The 19,522-nt window shown below is 37.4% G+C and overlaps 1 non-coding gene across 1 annotated transcript; it reads right to left on the bottom strand.

Annotated features, from left to right (window-relative positions):
- Positions 1-18,331: 18,331 nt before the first annotated feature.
- Positions 18,332-18,439, bottom strand: LOC112713454 (small nucleolar RNA R71). Its single transcript, XR_003158427.1, has one exon. It is a non-coding gene; the product is annotated as a small nucleolar RNA R71 (small nucleolar RNA).
- Between the last annotated feature and the right edge of the window lie 1,083 nt (positions 18,440-19,522).

The following is a 19,522-nucleotide window of genomic DNA, read 5'->3' as shown; positions in this document are numbered from 1 at the left end:
TTTCGGGGTCCATGTAAATAGGTCAGCGTTGTCTTACAGTACGGTTATTAATCAAACTTTCTCCTCACTTGAAAGTGCACCACCGATGTATGCAAACTTGTTAGGATTTTCATGGAATATTACCTTTTTGAATTCATCTATTGGTTGGGGTATTTCTCAAAAATCCTTATACGGGTCGAGTTCATTATGCAGGGGTAGGTTTTCTGAGTTATATACAACCTGCATGCGTTAGAGTTATTTTGTTTATCGACTTATGCCATAGGCTAGCAACGACGTGCTTCTTTATGATCGGCGTGTATCGCGGCGACTAAGTTATCCTGCGCATGAAACTTAACAGGCAAGTGTAAAGTGGACACAATTGCACCAAAAGAATTTAAAGTCGATCTACCCAAAATAATATTATACGGACTTATGCAATTTACTATGAGGTATTGAATGTCAATAGTTTTTGGTTGAGGGTACTCCCCCATAACAGTTTTTAACCAAATGTGCCTGATCACTAGTACGCTTTCTCCTGAGAACCCAACCAAGTCTCTGGAGGAGGGCTCTATGGCTTTATCAGATAAGTTTTTTTTGAAAAGTCGAGTAAAATAAAATATCAGCTCTATTATCTGGGTCTAATAAGACCTTTCTTACCAACAGGTCACCAACTTGAACAGAGATGACCACAGGGAAATTGAGGTTTAAACTTGATGACTTGAAATCCAAATGCGTGAAAGTAATTGCTTTGGTGGTTGTGTTCTCTTTGGTCGAGTGGGTTGTTCCTTCTATTGCTAGCATTGCTCTGTAACTTCACTTCTGAGCCAAACTTGTGGTTCTTCCACTGGCATAGCCCCCTGAGAAATTAAGAAGCACATGAAATTAAGTATGTAATTTTGATGCATAGTGTTTGTCAATTTTTGAATGCTCTTGGGGATGATGTTTTCAACTCTTACCTCTTCCCCAATCATGATTGAATTGATAAGTACGGCTCTTTCTACAGTGATCTCCAAATTGTTAAATGAGGGGATGATCGATCTTCGGATGAACTTAAACCATACCCTTGCTATTGGAATAAGGTCACTTCTCCTCAATTGTATTGGTTTCCCATCAATATCAAGTCTCCATGCAGCACCCTCTTGAGAAATATCCTTAAGAACATCATTGTACCTTCGGTAGGTACTCATTCTTAACTCAAATGACATTGTAGAAAATGAGGATCAGGATCTTAGAAGGTGTGGGACTCTCTGGATGTTGTCCGAACTAAATCAATAATTTGGCCTCTTACATAGCTCATGTAAGGAGGCTCTTCTCTTCCTTCCCAAGCTGCATTTTCATAGAATTCATACACCATTGCAAGTTTTACTTGTTGGGGGTGGATTGCAGAGAACAAACCACTTCTTTCTCTTTATCTCTTGCATGATTTCTCGATGTTGGTTTGGCTACATTTAAAATTTCACCTTAGGAAGTACTTTCTTAGAGCTCATCCAACCATGTTGATTCTCAAAAAACTTGGATTGGAATCTGCTTGAATCAAGGTTAGGGGTGACAATCTCTTTTCTTTTCCTCTTTCTAGATAATGAAACTAAAGCTTTGGGTGCCATAATTTGAAAAAGGATGGTACCTACAACACCAAACATAAAAGGATTGCTTGTACTCAAGAAAAAAGATTAGCCCAAGGGTAGAAGAAAAATAATGGGAGTGATGAATGAGGAGTGTGGGAAATGAGGAACTTGGCTATATGTGTAAGAGAGGAAGAGTAGTAGTGAAGGGATATGGTGCTATAGTAATGAGGTTATGGTATTTATAGTCGGTGGGTTGGTAGGTTGTATAGTGAAGATTGAATGACTAGATCTAAGGGTGTCCATGTGGTAAGGCTATAGGACAAGGTGTTTAAGAATGTGTTGGGCTATGGATTGGATGCATGGGAGGTGGACAAGGATTTTTGAGGTGGTGTGTGACCAATGCATGTGCATATGACTTGGGCATGTGAAAGTTAAGAAGAAAGGCCTATGCATGTCACGCTTAAAGGAGATGCTCATATGAAAATATATAAAAACAATGCAAACAAAGCAAGCATGTTGCACTCCTACATGGAAAACTTGATGCTTATGAACCATGAGTGATATGCATTTGAAAAGAGTGCATGTAAGTGAAAGCATAGTTCCCAAGCTATGTATATAAACTAATGCATTGCTTGATAATTGGCACGGTGTATATCTATATGAAAAAGTAATGATCATGGAATAGAAATAGTATATTGGTGGACGAAATTGTGATCCTCAAAGTTGGTCTCTTTGTATTCGTGTGAAATCAAAAATACCCCAAAGAGATCATGGTGTAATAAATTAGGATCTTAATAATCCCTGGTGTGATCATAACTCCGTTCAACTTAACCAGCAAGTGTACTGGGTCATCCAAGTAATACCTTACGTGAGTAAGGGTCGATCCCACAGAGATTGTTGGTATGAAGCAAGCTAGGGTCACCTTGCAAATCTCAGTTAGGCGGATTGAAGGATAATTAGATTATTAGTTTAAATTTGATTAATGGAATAAATAGAAAATAAAAAGGGATAGAAATGCTTATGCAAATTAATAGTGGGGATTTCAGATAAGTGTATGAAGATGCTGTGCTCCTCTTGAATCTCTACTTTCCTATTATATTCATCCAATCTTTCTTACTCCTTTCCATGGCAAGCTGTATGTAGGGCATCACCGTTGTCAATGGCTACATCCCATCCTCTCAGTGAAAATGTTCCTATGCTCTGTCACAGCACGGCTAATCATCTGTTGGTTCTCAATCAGGTTGGAATAGAATCCCTTGATTCTTTTGCGCTTGTCATCACGCCCAGCCTTCAGGAGTTTGAAGCTCGTCACAGTCATTCAATCCCAGAATCCTACTCGGAATACCATAGACAAGGTTTAGACTTTCCGAATCCTCATGAATGCCGCCATCTATCTAGCTTATACCACGAAGATTCTGTTGGGGAATCTAAGAGATATGCGCCCGGCCTAAGGTAGAACGGAAGTGGTTGTCAATCACGCGCGTTCATAGGTGAGAATGATGATGAGTGTCACAGATCATCACATTCATCAAAGTTAAGTATAACGTATATCTTGGAATAAGAATAAAAGAGAATTGAATAGAAAGTAATAGTAATTGTATTGAAACTTGAGGTACAGCAGAGCTCCACACCCTTAATCTATGGTGTGTAGAAACTCCACTGTTGAAAACACATAAGTAAAAGGTTCAGGCATGGCCGAATGGCCAGCCCTCTCCATGATCAAGAGACCGAATAGTCAAGAGATTAAACTGTCAAAAGATGTCTAATACAATAGTAACTTATCCTATTTATACTAGACTAGCTACTAGGGTTTACATGAGTAAGTAATTGATGTATAAATCCACTTCCGGGGCCCACTTGGTGTATGTTTGGGCTGAGATTGATCTATCCACGAGTTGAGGCTTCTCTTGGAGTTGAACTCCAAGTTATAATGTGTTTTGGGCGTTCAACTACGGATCATGACGTTTTTCTGGCGTTTAACTCCAGACAGCAGCATGTACTTGGCGTTCAACGCCAAGTTACGTCGTCAATTTCCAAATAAAGTATGGACTATTATATATTGCTGGAAAGCTCTAGATGTCTAATTTCCAACGCCGTTGAAAGCGTGCCAATTGGAGTTCTGTAGCTCCAGAAAATCCATTTCGAGTGCAGGAAGGTCAGATTCCAACAGCATCAGCAGTCCTCTTGTCAGCCTTTTTCAGAGTTTTGCTCAAATCCCTCAATTTCAGCCAGAAATTACCTGAAATCCCAGAAAAACACACAAACTCATAGTAAAGTCCAGAAATGTGAATTTAACATAAAAACTAATGAAAACATCCCTAAAAGTAGCTCAAATTTACTAAAAACTATCTAAAAACAATGCCAAAAAGTGTATAAATTATCCGCTCATCACAACACCAAACTTAAATTGTTACTTGTCCCCAAGCAACTGAAAATCAAATAGGATAAAAAGAAGAGAATATACTATACATTTCAAAATATCAATGAATATTAATTCTAATTAGATGAGCGGGACTTGTAGCTTTTTGCTTCTGAACAGTTTTGGCATCTCACTTTTTCCTTCGAAGTTTAGAATGATTGGCTTCTCTAGGAACTTAGAATTTCGGATAGTGTTATTAATTCTCCTAGTTAAGCATGTTGATTCTTGAACACAGCTACTTATGAGTCTTGACCGTGGCCCTAAGCATTTTGTTTTCCAGTATTACCACCGGATACATAAATGCCACAGACACATGACTGGGTGAACCTTTTCAGATTGTGACTCAGCTTTGCTAGAGTCCCCAGTTAGAGGTGTCCAGAGCTCTTAAGCACACTCTTTTTTTGCTTTGGATCACGACTTTAACCACTCAGTCTCAAGCTTTTCACTTGGACCTTCATGACACAAGCATATGGTTAGGGACAGCTTGATTTAGCCGTTTAGGCCTGGATTTTATTTCCTTGGGCCCTCCTATCCATTGATGCTCAAAGCCTTGGATCCTTTTTACCCTTGCCTTTTGGTTTTAAGGGCTATTGGCTTTTTCTGCTTGCTTTTTCTTTTGCTTTCTATTTTTTTCGCCATTTTTTTTCACTGCTTTTTCTTGCTTTAAGAATCAATTTCATGATTTTTCGGATCATCAATAACATTTCTCTTTGTTCATCATTCTTTCAAGAGCCAACAGTTTTAACATTCATAAACAACAAGATCAAAAGACATATGCACTGTTTAATTATTCATTTAGAAAACAAAAAGTATTGTCACCACATCAATATAATTAAATTAAATTCAATGATGAATTCGAAATTCATGTACTTCTTGTTCTTTTGAATTAAAACATTTTTCATTTAAGAGAGGTGAAGGATTAATGGATTTTATTCATAGCTTTAAGACATGGTTACTACATACAAATGATCATGAAGTAGAGACACAAAACATAGATAAACACAACATTAAAAACTGAAAAACAGAAAGAAATAAAGAACAAGGAATGAATCCACCTTTAGTGGCGTCTTCTTCTTGGAGGACCAATAATGTCCTTAAGCTCTTCTATGTCCCTTCCTTGCCTTTGTTGCTCCTCCCTCATTGCTCTTTGATCTTCTCTTATTTCTTGGAGAATGATGGAGTGCTCATGATGTTCCACCCTTAATTGTTCCACATTGTGGCTCAAATCTTCTAAGGAAGTGTTGATTTGCTCCCAATAGTTGTTGGGAGGGAAGTGCATCCCTTGAGGCATCTCAGGGATTTCTTGATGATGAGCTTCCTCATGCATCTCTTGAGAACCGTGAGGGGTCTCTCTTGCTTGCTCCATCCTCTTCTTGGTGATGGGCTTATCCTCTTGAATGGAGGTATCTCCTTCTATGATAACTCCAGCTGAGTAACATAGATGGCAAATATGGTGAGGAAAAGCTAGCCGTGCCATTGTGGAGGACTTGTCGGCTATTTTGTAGATTTCATTGGAGATGACCTCATGAACTTCTACTTCCTCTCCAATCATGATGCTATGAATCATGATGGCCCGATCCACAGTAACTTCAGATCGGTTGCTAGTAGGAATGATGGAGCGTTGAATGAACTCCAACCATCCTTTAGCCACAGGCTTGAGGTCCAGTCTTCTTAGTTGAACTGGCTTGCCTTTGGAGTCTATTCTCTATTGAGCTCCTTCCACACATATGTCCATTAGGACTTGGTCCAACCTTTGATTAAAGTTGACCCTTCTAGTGTAGGGGCGTTCATCTCCTTGCATCATGGGCAAGTGAAACGCCAACCTCACATTTTCCGGAATAAAATCTAAGTATTTCCCCTGAACCATTGTGAGATAATTCTTTGGGTTCGGGTTCATACTTTGATCATGGTTCCTAGTGATCCATGCATTGGCATAGAACTCTTGAACCATTAAGATTCTGACTTGTTGCATGGGATTGGTTAAGACTTCCCAACCTCTTCTTTGGATTTCATGTCGGATCTCCGGATACTCATTTTTCTTGAGTTTGAAAGGGACCTCAGGGATCACCTTCTTCTTTGCCACAACATCATAGAAGTGGTCTTGATGGCTCTTGGAGATGAATTTTTCCATCTCCCATGACTCGGAGGTGGAAGCTTTTGTCTTCCCTTTACCTTTTCCGGCCTTAGGTGCCATTGATGGTAGTGGAAAACAAAAAAAATTGTGCTTTGACCACACACCAAACTTAAAATATTGCTCGTTCTCGAGCAATAGAAGAAAGAAGAGAAGAAGAAGAAGAAGAGAATATGGAAGAGAGGGAGAGATGTAGGTTCGGCCTAGGTGAAGAAGAAGGGGTTTTGTTGTGTGAAAATGAAGTAGAATGGAAGGGTATATATAGGGAGAGGGGGTAGTGTTTGTTCGGCCATTTAGGGTGGGAATGGGTGGGAAAATGGTTTTGAATTTTGGAAGGTAGCTGGGGTTTATGGGGAAGAGTGGATGGATTTGAGTGGTGAAGGGGGTGATTGGGAAGAGGAATTGAGGTGATTGGTGAAGAGTGTTGGGAAGTGTGACATGGGGAATACAAATCACAAAAATAGGATTTAGGAGGTAAGGTGGGAATATAGTAGGTGGGGATCCTGTGGGGTCCACAGATCCTGAGGTGATCCTGTGGCGTCCACAGATCCTGAGGTGATCCTGTGGGTTCCACAGATCCTGAGGTGTTCCTGTGGGGTCCACAGATCCTGAGGTGATCCTGTGGGGTCCACAGATCCTGAGGTGTCAAGGAATTCCATCCCTGCACCAAATAGGCATATAAAATGCCTTTGCACACCATTCTGGCATTTAAACGCCCATTGGTGCACGTTCTGGGCGTTCAACGCCCATGTAAAGCATGTTTCTGGCGTTGAACGCCAGTTTCATGCTTGTTACTGGCGTTTAGCGCCAGCTTTTCTTCTCTAAGCACATTCTTGGCGTTCAGCGCCAGAATGTTGCTTGTTTCTGGTGTTCAGCGCCAGAATGATGCTCTGTTCTGGCGTTGAACGCCGGCCAGATGCATCTTACTGGCGTTGAACGCCAGCCTGTGCTTCCTCCAAGGTGCGAATTTTTTTTCTGCTGTTTTTGCTTCTGTTTTTAATTTTTATGATTTTTTTCGTGACTCCTCATGATCATGCACCTAATAAAACACAAAATAACAATAAAATAAAATAAAAATTAGATAAATAAAATTGGGTTGCCTCCCAACAAGCGCTTCTTTAATGTCAATAGCTTGACAGTGGCTCTCATGGAGCCACAAAGGTGATCAGGTCAATGTTGTATAGTCCCAACACCAAACTTAGAGTTTGGATATGGGATCTTAACACCAAACTTAGAGTTTGGTTGTGGCCTCACCACACCAAACTTAGAGTTTGACTGTGGGGGCACGCCCTTGTCTCTGAACTGAGAGAAGCTCTTCATGCTTACTCTCTTTTGTCACAGAGGGATAGCCTTGTGCCTTAAACACAAGGTAGTCCCCATTCAATTGAAGGACTAATTCACCTCTGTTGACATCTATCACAGCTTCTGCTGTGGCTAGGAAAGGTCTTCCAAGGATGATGCATTCATCCTCTTCCTTCCTAGTGTCTAAGATTATGAAATCAGCAGGGATGTAAACGCCTTCAACCTTTACTAAAACGTCCTCCACTACTCCATAAGCTTGTCTCAATGATTTTTCTGCCAATTGTAATGAGAACAAGGCAGGCTGTACCTCAATGATCCCCAGCTTCTCCATTACAGAGAGTGGCATAAGATTTATCCCTGACCCCAGATCACATAGAGCATTTTCAAAGGTCATGGTGCCTATGGTACAAGGTATTAAGAACCTGCCAGGATCTTGTTTCTTTTGAGGTAGAGTTTTCTGAATCCAGGTATCTAGTTCATTAATGAGCAAGGAAGGTTCACCTTCCCAAGTCTCATTACCAAACAACTTGGCATTCAGCTTCATGATAGCTCCTAAGTATTGAGCAACTTGCTCTCCAGTCACATCTTCATCCTCTTCAGAGGAAGAATAGTCTTCAGAGCTCATGAATGGCAGAAGGAGATTTAATGGAATCTCTATGGTCTCTATATGAGCCTCGAATTCCTGTGGATCCTCAATAGGAATCTCCTTCTTACTTGAAGGACGTCCCAGGAGGTCTTCCTCACTAGGATTTTCGTCCTCCTCCTCCCTTGTGCATTCGGTCATATTGATTACATCAATGGCCTTGCACTCTCCTTTTGGATTCTCTTCTGTATTGCTTGGGAGAATACTGGGAGGAGTTTCACTGACTTTCTTACTCAGCTAGCCCACTTGTGCCTCCAGATTTCTGATGGAGGATCTTGTTTCATTCATGAAACTGAAAGTGGCCTTTGACAGATCAGAGACTAGATTGGCTAAATTAGAAGTGTTTTGTTCAGAATTCTCTGTCTGTTGTTGAGAAGATGATGGATATGGCTTGCCATTGCTCAGCCTATTGCGTCCATCATTGTTAAAGCCTTGTTGAGGCTTTTGTTGATCCTTCCATGAGAAATTTGGATGATTTCTCCATGATGAGTTATGGGTGTTTCCATAAGGTTCACCCATGTAATTAACCTCTGCCATGGCAGGGTTCTCAGGATCATAAGCTTCTTCAGAAGCTGCCTCTTTAGTACTGTTGGATGCATGTTGCCATCCGTTCAGATTTTGAGATAGCATGTTGACCTGTTGAGTCAACACTTTGTTCTGAGCCAATATGGCATTCAGAGCATCAATTTCAAGAACTCCTTTCTTCTGAGGTATCCCATTATTCACGGAATTCCTCTCAGAAGTGTACATGAATTGGTTGTTTGCAACCATATCAATGAGTTCTTGATCCTCTTCAGGCATTTTCTTTAGGTGAATAGATCCACCTGCAGAATGGTCCAATGACATTGTCGAAAATTCAGATAGACCATAATAGAATATATCTAATATGGTCCATTCTGAAAACATGTCAGATGGACATCTTTTGGTCAGCTGCTTGTATCTTTCCCAAGCTTCATAGAGAGATTCACCATCTTTTTGTTTGAAGGTTTGAACATCCACTCTCAGCTTGCTCAGCTTTTGAGGAGGAAAGAATTTATCCAAGAAGGCAGTGACCAGCTTATCCCAGGAGTCCAGGCTATCCTTGGGTTGTGAATCCAACCATATTCTAGCTCTGTCTCTTACAGCAAAAGGGAAAAGCATGAGTCTGTAGACTTCAGGATCAACTCCATTCGTCTTTACAGTCTCACAGATCTGCAAGAACTCAGTTAAAAACTGGTAAGGATCTTTAGATGGAAGTCCATAAAACTTGCAGTTTTGTTGCATTAAGGCAACTAGCTGAGGTTTCAGCTCAAAATTATTGGCTCCAATGGCAGGAATGGAGATGCTTCTTCCATCAAATTTGGACATTGGCTTTGTGAAGTCACCAAGCATTCTCCTTGCATTATTATTATTTTCGGCTGCCATCTCCTTCTCTTGTTCTAATGTTTCTGAAAGGTTACCTTTAGATTGTTGTAACTTAGCTTCTCTTAATTTTCTCTTCAGAGTCTTTTCAGGTTCTGGATCAATTTCAACAAGAGTGCCTTTTTCCTTGTTCCTGCTCATATGAAAGAGAAGAAAACAAGAAAAGAAGAGGAATCCTCTATGTCACAGTATAGAGATTCCTTTATGTTAGTAGAAAAAGAAAGGGGAGAAGAATGAAGAAGAGTGGGTTCGGATATTTAGGTGAAGAGAGGTGAAGAGAAGTGTTAGTAATTAAATAATTAAATAGAATAAGAGAGAAGAGATAGAAAATTCGAAAATAATTTAAAAAAAAAGGGTTAGTAATTTTCGAAAATTAGAAATAAGATAGAATTAAAATTAAAATTTAAAACAAAAAAAATTTTTGAAAAAGAGAGAAGTATTTTCGAAAATTAGAGAGGGAAGAGTAGTTAGTTGGTTTTGAAAAAGATAGGAAACAAACAAAAAGTTAGTTAGTTGATTGAAGAAGATATTAAAATCAAATTTGAAAAAGATAAGAAGATAAGAAGTTAGATAAGATATTTTGAAATCAAATTTTGAAAAAGATAAAAATTTTTTTTGAAAAAGATAAGATAAAAGATAAAAAGATTTAATTTTTAAAAAGACTTAACTAACAAGAAACTACAAGATAAGATTCTAGAACTTAAAGATTGAACCTTTCTTAACAAGAAGGTAACAAACTTCAAATTTTTGAACCAATCACATTAATTGTTAGCTAATTTTCGAAAATATGATATAAAGATAAGAAAAAGATTTTTGAAATTTTCGAAAAATGGAAAAAAATGAAAAAGATATAATTTTGAAAAAGATTTTGAAAAGATAAGATTTTTAAAATTGGAATTTTGACTTGACTTGTAAGAAACCACTAATTTTAAAAATTTTTGACCAAGTCAACCCAAAATTTCAAAAATTTGGAGGGAAATAGGGAAAAGATATTTTTTTTTGATTTTTGAATTTTTAAAGATGAGAAAGAAAAACACAAACATGACCCAAAACATGAAAATTTTGGATCAAAACACAAGATGCATGCAAGAACACTATGAATGTCAAGATGAACACCAAGAACACTTTGAAGATCATGATGAACATCAAGAACATATTTTTGAAAAAATTTTGATGCAAAGAAAACATGCAAGACACCAAACTTAGAAATCTTTAATGCATGGACTCTAACAAACAAAAAATGCACATGAAAAACAACAAACAACACAAAACAAGAAATCATCAAGATCAAACAAGAAGACTTGTCAAGAACAACTTGAAGATCATGAAGAACACTATGAATGCATGGAATTTTCGAAAAAAAATGCAAGAAAAATTTTTAAAGCATGCAATTGACACCAAACTTAAAAATTGACTTAAGACTCAAACAAGAAACACAAAATATTTTTAGTTTTTATGATTTTATGAACTTTTTTGTATTTTCTTTAATTTTTTCGAAAAACATTATTAGAAAAATGAAAAAGAAAAGAAAAATTTTGAAAAAGATTTTTTGAAAAGAAAATTACCTAATCTGAGCAACAAGATGAACCGTCAGTTGTCCATACTCGAACAATCCCCGGCAACGGCGCCAAAAACTTGGTGGACGAAATTGTGATCCTCAAAGTTGGTCTCTTTGTATTCGTGTGAAATCAAAAATACCCCAAAGAGATCATGGTGTAATAAATTGGGATCTTAATAATCCCTGGTGTGATCATAACTCCGTTCAACTTAACCAGTAAGTGTACTGGGTCATCCAAGTAATACCTTACGTGAGTAAGGGTCGATCCCACAGAGATTGTTGGTATGAAGCAAGCTAGGGTCACCTTGCAAATCTCAGTCAGGCGGATTCAAGGATAATTGGATTATTAGTTTAAATTTGATTAATGGAATAAATAGAAAATAAAAAGGGATAGAAATACTTATGCAAATTAATAGTGGGGATTTCAGATAAGTGTATGAAGATGCTGTGCTCCTCTTGAATCTCTACTTTCCTATTATATTCATCCAATCCTTCTTACTCCTTTCCATGGCAAGCTGTATGTAGGGCATCACCGTTGTCAATGGCTACATCCCATCCTCTCAGTGAAAACGTTCCTATGCTCTGTCACAGCACGGCTAATCATCTGTCGGTTCTCAATCAGGTTGGAATAGAATCCCTTGATTCTTTTGCGCTTGTCATCACGCCCAGCCTTCAGGAGTTTGAAGCTCGTCATAGTCATTCAATCCCAGAATCCTACTCGGAATACCATAGACAAGGTTTAGACTTTCCGGATCCTCATGAATGCCGCCATCTATCTAGCTTATACCACGAAGATTCTGTTGGGGAATCTAAGAGATATGCGCCCGGCCTAAGGTAGAACGGAAGTGGTTGTCAATCACGCGCGTTCATAGGTGAGAATGATGATGAGTGTCACGAATCATCACATTCATCAAAGTTAAGTATAACGTATATCTTGGAATAAGAATAAAAGAGAATTGAATAGAAAGTAATAGTAATTTTATTGAAACTTGAGGTACAGCAGAGCTCTACACCCTTAATCTATGGTGTGTAGAAACTCCACTGTTGAAAACACATAAGTAAAAGGTTCAGGCATGGCCGAATGGCCAGCCCTCTCCATGATCAAGAGATCGAATAGTCAAGAGATTAAACTGTCAAAAGATGTCTAATACAATAGTAACTTATCCTATTTATACTAGACTAGCTACTAGGGTTTACATGAGTAAGTAATTGATGTATAAATCCACTTCCGGGGCCCACTTGGTGTATGTTTGGGCTGAGCTTGATCTATCCACGAGCTGAGGCTTCTCTTGGAGTTGAACTCCAAGTTATAACGTGTTTTGGGCGTTCAACTCCGGATCATGACGTTTTTCTGGCGTTTAACTCTAGACAGCAGCATGTACTTGGCGTTCAACGCCAAGTTACGTCGTCAATTTCCGAATAAAGTATGGACTATTATATATTGCTGGAAAGCTCTGGATGTCTACTTTCCAAAGCCGTTGAGAGCGCGCCAATTGGAGTTCTGTAGCTCCAGAAAATCCATTTTGAGTGCAGGGAGGTCAGATTCCAACAGCATCAGCAGTCCTTTTGTCAGCCTTTTTCAGAGTTTTGCTCAAATCCCTCAATTTCATCCAGAAATTACCTGAAATCACAGAAAAACACACAAACTCATAGTAAAGTCCAGAAATGTGAATTTAACATAAAAACTAATGAAAACATCCCTAAAAGTAGCTCAAATTTACTAAAAACTATCTAAAAACAATGCCAAAAAGCGTATAAATTATCCGCTCATCATATATACCATGCAAGCATGTATGTGGTAAAAAGCATGTAAATGTGCTAATGAATGCATGCAAAATGAAACATAGCATATTCAAGAAAGAAAGGTCTTGCATATATGTGCTATATGAACTTAAAAGCACCTAAAGTAAAGAGACAATAGTAAAGGTAGTTTGCATGTGAAATAAAGGAAACTTAAAAGAAAAGAAAATAAAAAAGTATATTACTAATATGTTTTCATGGTGTGTGTATGTGGGGGGGGGGAGGGGGAACGTACCTTGCATGGGTGAGGTGTGATAACACCAAACTTAGTATGACAAAATCACTATGAGATTAGGCCAAGTACTTAGTGAGATGTGGTGCACGAAATTGTGATCACACTTTTCACAACTCCGCACAACTAACCAGCAAGTGCACTGGGTCGTCCAAGTAATACCTTACGTGAGTAAGGATTGATCCCACGGAGATTGATGGCTTGAAGCAAGCTATGGTTATCTTGTAAATCTCAGTCAGACGGATTCAAATGGTTATGAGGTATTGATAATTAAAAGATAGATAAGACGGAAAATAACATAGAGATACTTATGTAATTCTTTGGTGGGAATTTCAAATAAGCATTTGGAGATGTTTTGTTTCTTCTGAACCTCTACTTTCCTATTGTCTTCATCCAAGATGTCTACTTTCCAATGCAATTGAGAGCGCGCCAATTAGGCTTCTGTAGCTCCAGAAAATACACTTCGAGTGCAGGAGGGTCAGAATCCAACAGCATCTGCAGTCCTTTCTCAGCCTCTGAATCAAATTTTTGCTCAGGTCCCTCAATTTCAGCCAAAATTTATGTGAAATCATAGAAAAACACACAAACTCATAGTAAAGTCCAGAAATGTGATTTTTGCATAAAAACTGATGAGCGGATAATTTATACGCCTTTTGGCATTGTTTTTAGGTAGTTTTTAGTAGGATATAGTTACTTTTAGGGATGTTTTCATTGGTTTTTATGCTAAATTCACATTTCTGGACTTTATTATGAGTTTGTATATTTTTCTGTGGTTTCAGGTATTTTCTAGCTGAAATTGAGGGACCTGAGCAAAACTTTGATAAGAAGGCTGACAAAGGACTGCTGATGCTGTTGGATTCTGACCTCCCTGCACTCGAAATGGATTTTCTGGAGCTACAGAACTCCAAATGGTGCGATCTCAATGGTGTTGGAAAGTAGACATTCAGAGATTTTCAGCAATATATAATAGATCATACTTTCTTTGGGATTAGATGACGTAAACTGGCGCTCAACGCCAGTTTCATGCTGCATTCTGGAGACAAACGCCAGAAATACGTCATATTTATCCTTGAAATTTGTTTAATTATATTGATGTAGTGACAATACTTTTTGTTTTCTGAATGAATGCTTGAACAATGCATATTTTTGATCTGTTTGTTTATTAATGTTAAAATTGTTGGCTCTTGAAAGAATGATGAACAAAGAAAAATGTTACTGATAATCTGAAAAATCATAAATCTGATTCTTGAAGCAAGAAAAAGCAGTGAATAGCAAAAGCTTGCGAAAAAAAAATTTGGCGAAAAAAATAGAAAGAAAAAGAAAAAGCAAGCAGAAAAAGCCAATAGCCCTTAAAACCAAAAGGCAAGGGTAAAAAGGATCCAAGGCTTTGAGCATCAATGGATAGGAGGGCCCAAGGAAATAAAATCCAGGCCTAAGTGGCTAAATCAAGCTGTCCCTAACCATGTGCTTATGGAATGTAGGTCCAAGTGAAAAGCTTGAGACTGAGTGGTTAAAGTCATGATCCAAAGTAAAAAGAGTGTGCTTAAGAGCTCTGGACACCTCTAACTGGGGACTTTAGCAAAGCTGAGTCACAATCTTAAAAGGTTCACCCAGTCATATGTCTGTGGCATTTATGTATCCGGTGGTAATACTAAAAAACAAAATGCTTAGGGCCACGGCCAAGACTCATAGAAGTAACTGTGTTCAAGAATCAACACACTTAACTAGGAGAATCGATAACACTATCTGAATTTCTAAGTTCCTATAGATGCCAATCATTCTAAACTTCAAGGATAAAGTAAGATGCCAAAACTGTTCAGAAGCAAAAAGCTACAAGTCCCGCTCATCTAGTTAGAACTAATATTCATTGATATTTTAAGCTTTATAGTATATTCTCTTCTTTTTATCCTATTTGATTTTCAGTTGCTTGGGGACAAGCAACAATTTAAGTTTGGTGTTGTGATGAGTGGATAATTTATACGCTTTTTGGCATTGTTTTTAGGTAGTTTTTAGTAGGATAAAGTAACTTTTAGGGATGTTTTCATTGGTTTTTATACTAAATTCACATTTCTGGACTTTACTATGAGTTTGTGTGTTTTTCTATGATTTTAGGTATTTTTTGGCTGAAATTGAGGGACCTGAGCAAAACTCTGATAAGAAGGCTGACAAAGAACTGTTGATGCTGTTGGATTCTGACCTCCCTGCACTCGAAATGGATTTTTTGGAGCTATCGAACTCCAAATGGTGCGCTCTAAACGGAGTTGGAAAGTAGACATCCAGAGCTTTCCATCAATAAATAATAGTTCATACTTTATTCGTGATTAGACGACGTAAACTGGCACTCTACGCCAGTTTCATGCTGTATTCTGGAGTCGAACGCCAGAAACACGTCACGAACCAGAGTTGAATGCCAAAAATACGTTACAACTTGGCGTTCAACTCCAAAAGAAGCCTCTGCACGTGTAAAGCTCAAGCTCAGCCCAAGCACACACCAAGTGGGCCCCGGAAATGGATTTCTGCATCAATTACTTACTTCTGGAAACCCTAGTAGCTAGTCTAGTATAAATAGAACTTTTTACTATTGTACTAGTGGTCCTTTTTCCCTATTTTCGAATTCATACGCCATTTGTGGAGGCTGGCCATTCGGCCATGCCTAGACCATCACTTATGTATTTTCAACGGTGGAGTTTCTACACACCATAGATTAAGGGTGTGGAGCTCTGCTGTACCTCGAGTTTTAATGCAATTACTACTATTTTCTATTCAATTCAGTTTATTCCTGTTCTAAGATATTCGTTGCACTTCACCATGATGAATGTGATGATCTGTGACACTCATCATCATTCTCACCTATGAACGCGTGACTGACAACCTAAGAAGGATTGGATGAAGGTAGTAGGAAAGCAGAGATTCAGAAGGAGCACATCATCTTCATACGCCTATCTGAAATTCCCACTAATGATCTACATAAGTATCTTTATCTTTATTTTATGTTTTATTTATTATTATTATTCGAAAACTCCATAACCATGTGAATAAGCCTAACTGAGATTTACAAGATGACCATAGCTTGCTTCATACCAACAATCTCCGTGGGATCGACCCTTACTCACGTAAGGTATTTACTTGGACGACCCAGTGCACTTGCTGGTTAGTTGTGCGAAGTTGTGAAGAAAGTGTTGTTAGTAGATGCGCATACCAAGTTGAATGCCATTATTAGAGATCACAATTTTGTGCACCAAGTTTTTGGCGCTGTTGCCGGGGATTGTTCGAGTTTGGACAACTGACAGTTCATCTTGTTGCTCAGATTAGGTAATTTTCTTTTCAAAAAGTTTTCAAAAAAAAATTTCTTTCTTTTTCGTTTTCATTTAAAAATTATTTTCGAAGAATAAAAAAAATAAAAATAAAAAATAAAAAATCATAAAATCAAAAAAATATTTTATGTTTCTTGTTTGAGTCTTGAGTCAAATTTTAAGTTAGGTGTCAATTGCATGTTTTAAAAATTTATGCATTTTTCGAAAATTCATGCATGGTGTTCTTCATGATCTTCAAGTTATTCTTGGTAAGTCTTCTTGTTTGATCTTGATGTTTTCTTGTTTTGTGTCTTTTGTTGTTTTCATGTGCATTTTTGCATTCATAGTGTCTAAGCATTAAAGATTTCTAAGTTTGGTGTCTTGCATGTTTTCTTTGCATCAAAATTTTTTCAAAAATATGTTCTTGATGTTCATCATGATATTCAAAGTGTTCTTGGTGTTCATCTTGACATTCATAGTGTTCTTGCATGCATCATTGGTTTTGATCTAAAAAATTTCATGTTTTGGGTCATTTTTATGTTTTTCCCTCTCATCATTAAAAATTCAAAAATAAAAAATATCTATTCCTTATTTCTCTCAAAAATTCGAAAATTTGAGTTGACTTGGTCAAAAGTTTTAAAACTTAGCTATTTCTTACAAGTCAAGTCAAATTTTCAAATTTAAAAATCTTATCTTTTCAAAATCTTTTTCAAAAATCAAATTTTTTTCATTTTTTTTATTATTTTTGAAATTTTTAAAATTTATTTTCAAAATCTTTTTCTTATCTTTATTTCAAAGTTTTGAAAACTTTACTAACAATTAATGTGATTGATTCAAAAATTTGAAGTTTGTTATTTTCTTGTTAAGAAAGGTTCAATCTTTAAATTCTAGAATCATATCTTATAGTTTCTTGTTAGTCAAGTAATCAAATTTTAATATTAAAAATCAATTCTTTTTCAAAATATCTTTTTTATCATATCTTTTTCAAAATTTTATCTTTTTCAAAATTTTTTTTTTCAAAATATCTTCTTATCTTCTTATCTTTGCAAATTTGATTTTTAATTTTTTTTCAAACTAACCAATTAACTTTTGTTTATTTTTTATCTTTTTCAAAACCACCTAACTAATTTTAACTCTCTAATTTTCGAAAATTACCTCCCTCTTTTTTCAAAATTCTTTTAATTAACTAATTGTTTTAAATTTTAAATTTTAATTTTATTTCTTCCTTTAATTTTCGAAAATCACTAACTTATTTTTCAAAATTAATTTTCGAATTCTCTCCCTCTCATCTCTTCTATTTATTTATTTATTTACTAACACTTCTCCTCATCTCAAGAATCTGAACCTATCTTCACCCTTGTGTTTGGATTCTTACCTTTTCATTCTTCTATTTCTTTCTTCTTCTACTAACATAAAGGAATCTCTCTACTGTGGTAAAGAGGATCCCTATTATTATTTTCTGTTCCCTTTTTTTCATATGAGTAGGAGCAAGGACAAGAACATTCTTGTTGAAGCAGATCCTGAACCTGAAAGGACTCTGAAGAGGAAATTAAGAGAAGTTAAATTATAACAATCCAGAGACAACCTTACAGAAATTTTTGAAAAAGAAGAGGAGATGGCAGCCGAAAATAATAATGCAAGGAGGATGCTTGGTGATTATACTACACCTACTTCCATGTTTGATGGAAGAAGCATCTCAATCCCTGCTATTGGAGCAAATAACTTTGAGCTGAAACCTCAACTAGTTGCTATACTGCAACAGAAATGCAAATTCCATGGACTTCCATCAGAAGATCCCTACCAGTTTTTAACTGAGTTCTTACAGATCTGTGAGAGTGTTAAGACTAATGGAGTAGATCCTGAAGTTTACAGGCTCATGCTTTTCCCCTTTGCTGTAAGAGACAGAGCTAGAATATGGTTGGATTCACAACCTAAAGATAGCCTGGACTCATGGGATAAGCTGGTTGCGGCCTTCTTGGCTAAGTTCTTTCCTCCTCAAAAGCTGAGCAAGCTTAGAGTGGATGTTCAGACCTTCAAACAAAAAGATGGTGAATCCCTCTATGAAGCTTAGGAAAGATACAAGCAGATGACCAAAAGGTGTCCTTTTGACATGCTTTCTAAATGGACCATTTTGGATATATTCTATTATGGTCTATCTGAATTCTCCAAGATATTACTGGACCATTCTGCAGGTGGATCCATTCACCTAAAGAAAACGCCTGCAGAAGCTCAAGAACTCATTGACATGGTTGCAAATAACCAATTCATGTACACTTCTGAGAGGAATTCCGTGAATAATGGGATGCCTCAGAAGAAGGGAGTTCTTGAAATTGATGCTCTGAATGCCATACTAGCTCAGAACAAAATGTTGACTCAGCAAGTCAACATGATTTCTCAAAGTCTGAATGGATGGCAAAATACATCCAACAGTACTAAAGAGGCATCTTCTGAAGAAGAAGCTTATGATCTTGAGAACCCTGCAATAGCAGAGGTAAATTATATGGGTGAACCTTATGGAAACACCTATAATTCATCATGGAGAAATCATCCAAATTTCTCATGGAAGGATCAACAAAAGCCTTAACAAGGCTTTAATAATGGTGCAAGAAATAGGCTCAGCAACAGCAAGCCTTATCCATCATCTTCTCAGCAACAGACAGAGAATTCTGAGCAGAGCACTTCTAATTTAGCAAACTTAGTCTCTGATCTGTCTAAGGACACTTTAAGTTTCATGAGTGAAACAAGGTCCTCCATTAGAAATTTGGAGGCACAAGTGGGCCAATTGAGTAAGAAAGTCACTGAAACTCCTCCTAGTACTCTCCCAAGCAATACTGAAGAGAATCCAAAAAGAGAGTGCAAGGCCATTGATATAATCAAAATGGCCAAACCTAGAGAGGAAGGGGAGGACGTGAATCTCAATGAGGAAGACCTCATGGGACGTTTCCCAGGCAAGAAGGAGTTCCTTATTGAGGACCTGAAAGAATCTGAGGCTCATATAGAGACCATAGAGATCCCATTAAATCTCCTTCTGCCATTCATGAGCTCTGAAGACTATTCTTCCTCTGAAGATGATGAAAATGTAACTGGAGAGCAAGTTGCTCAATATCTAGGAGCCATCATGAAGCTGAATGCCAAATTGTTTGGTAATGAGACTTGGGAAGATGAACCACCCTTGCTCATTAATGAACTAGATACATGG

Source organism: Arachis hypogaea, chromosome 9, assembly GCF_003086295.3.
Source record: "Arachis hypogaea cultivar Tifrunner chromosome 9, arahy.Tifrunner.gnm2.J5K5, whole genome shotgun sequence".
NCBI classification, from domain to species: Eukaryota; Viridiplantae; Streptophyta; class Magnoliopsida; order Fabales; family Fabaceae; genus Arachis; species Arachis hypogaea.
Note: the sequence above shows the minus strand (reverse complement) of the source record. Positions and strands in the feature narration are given on the sequence as shown.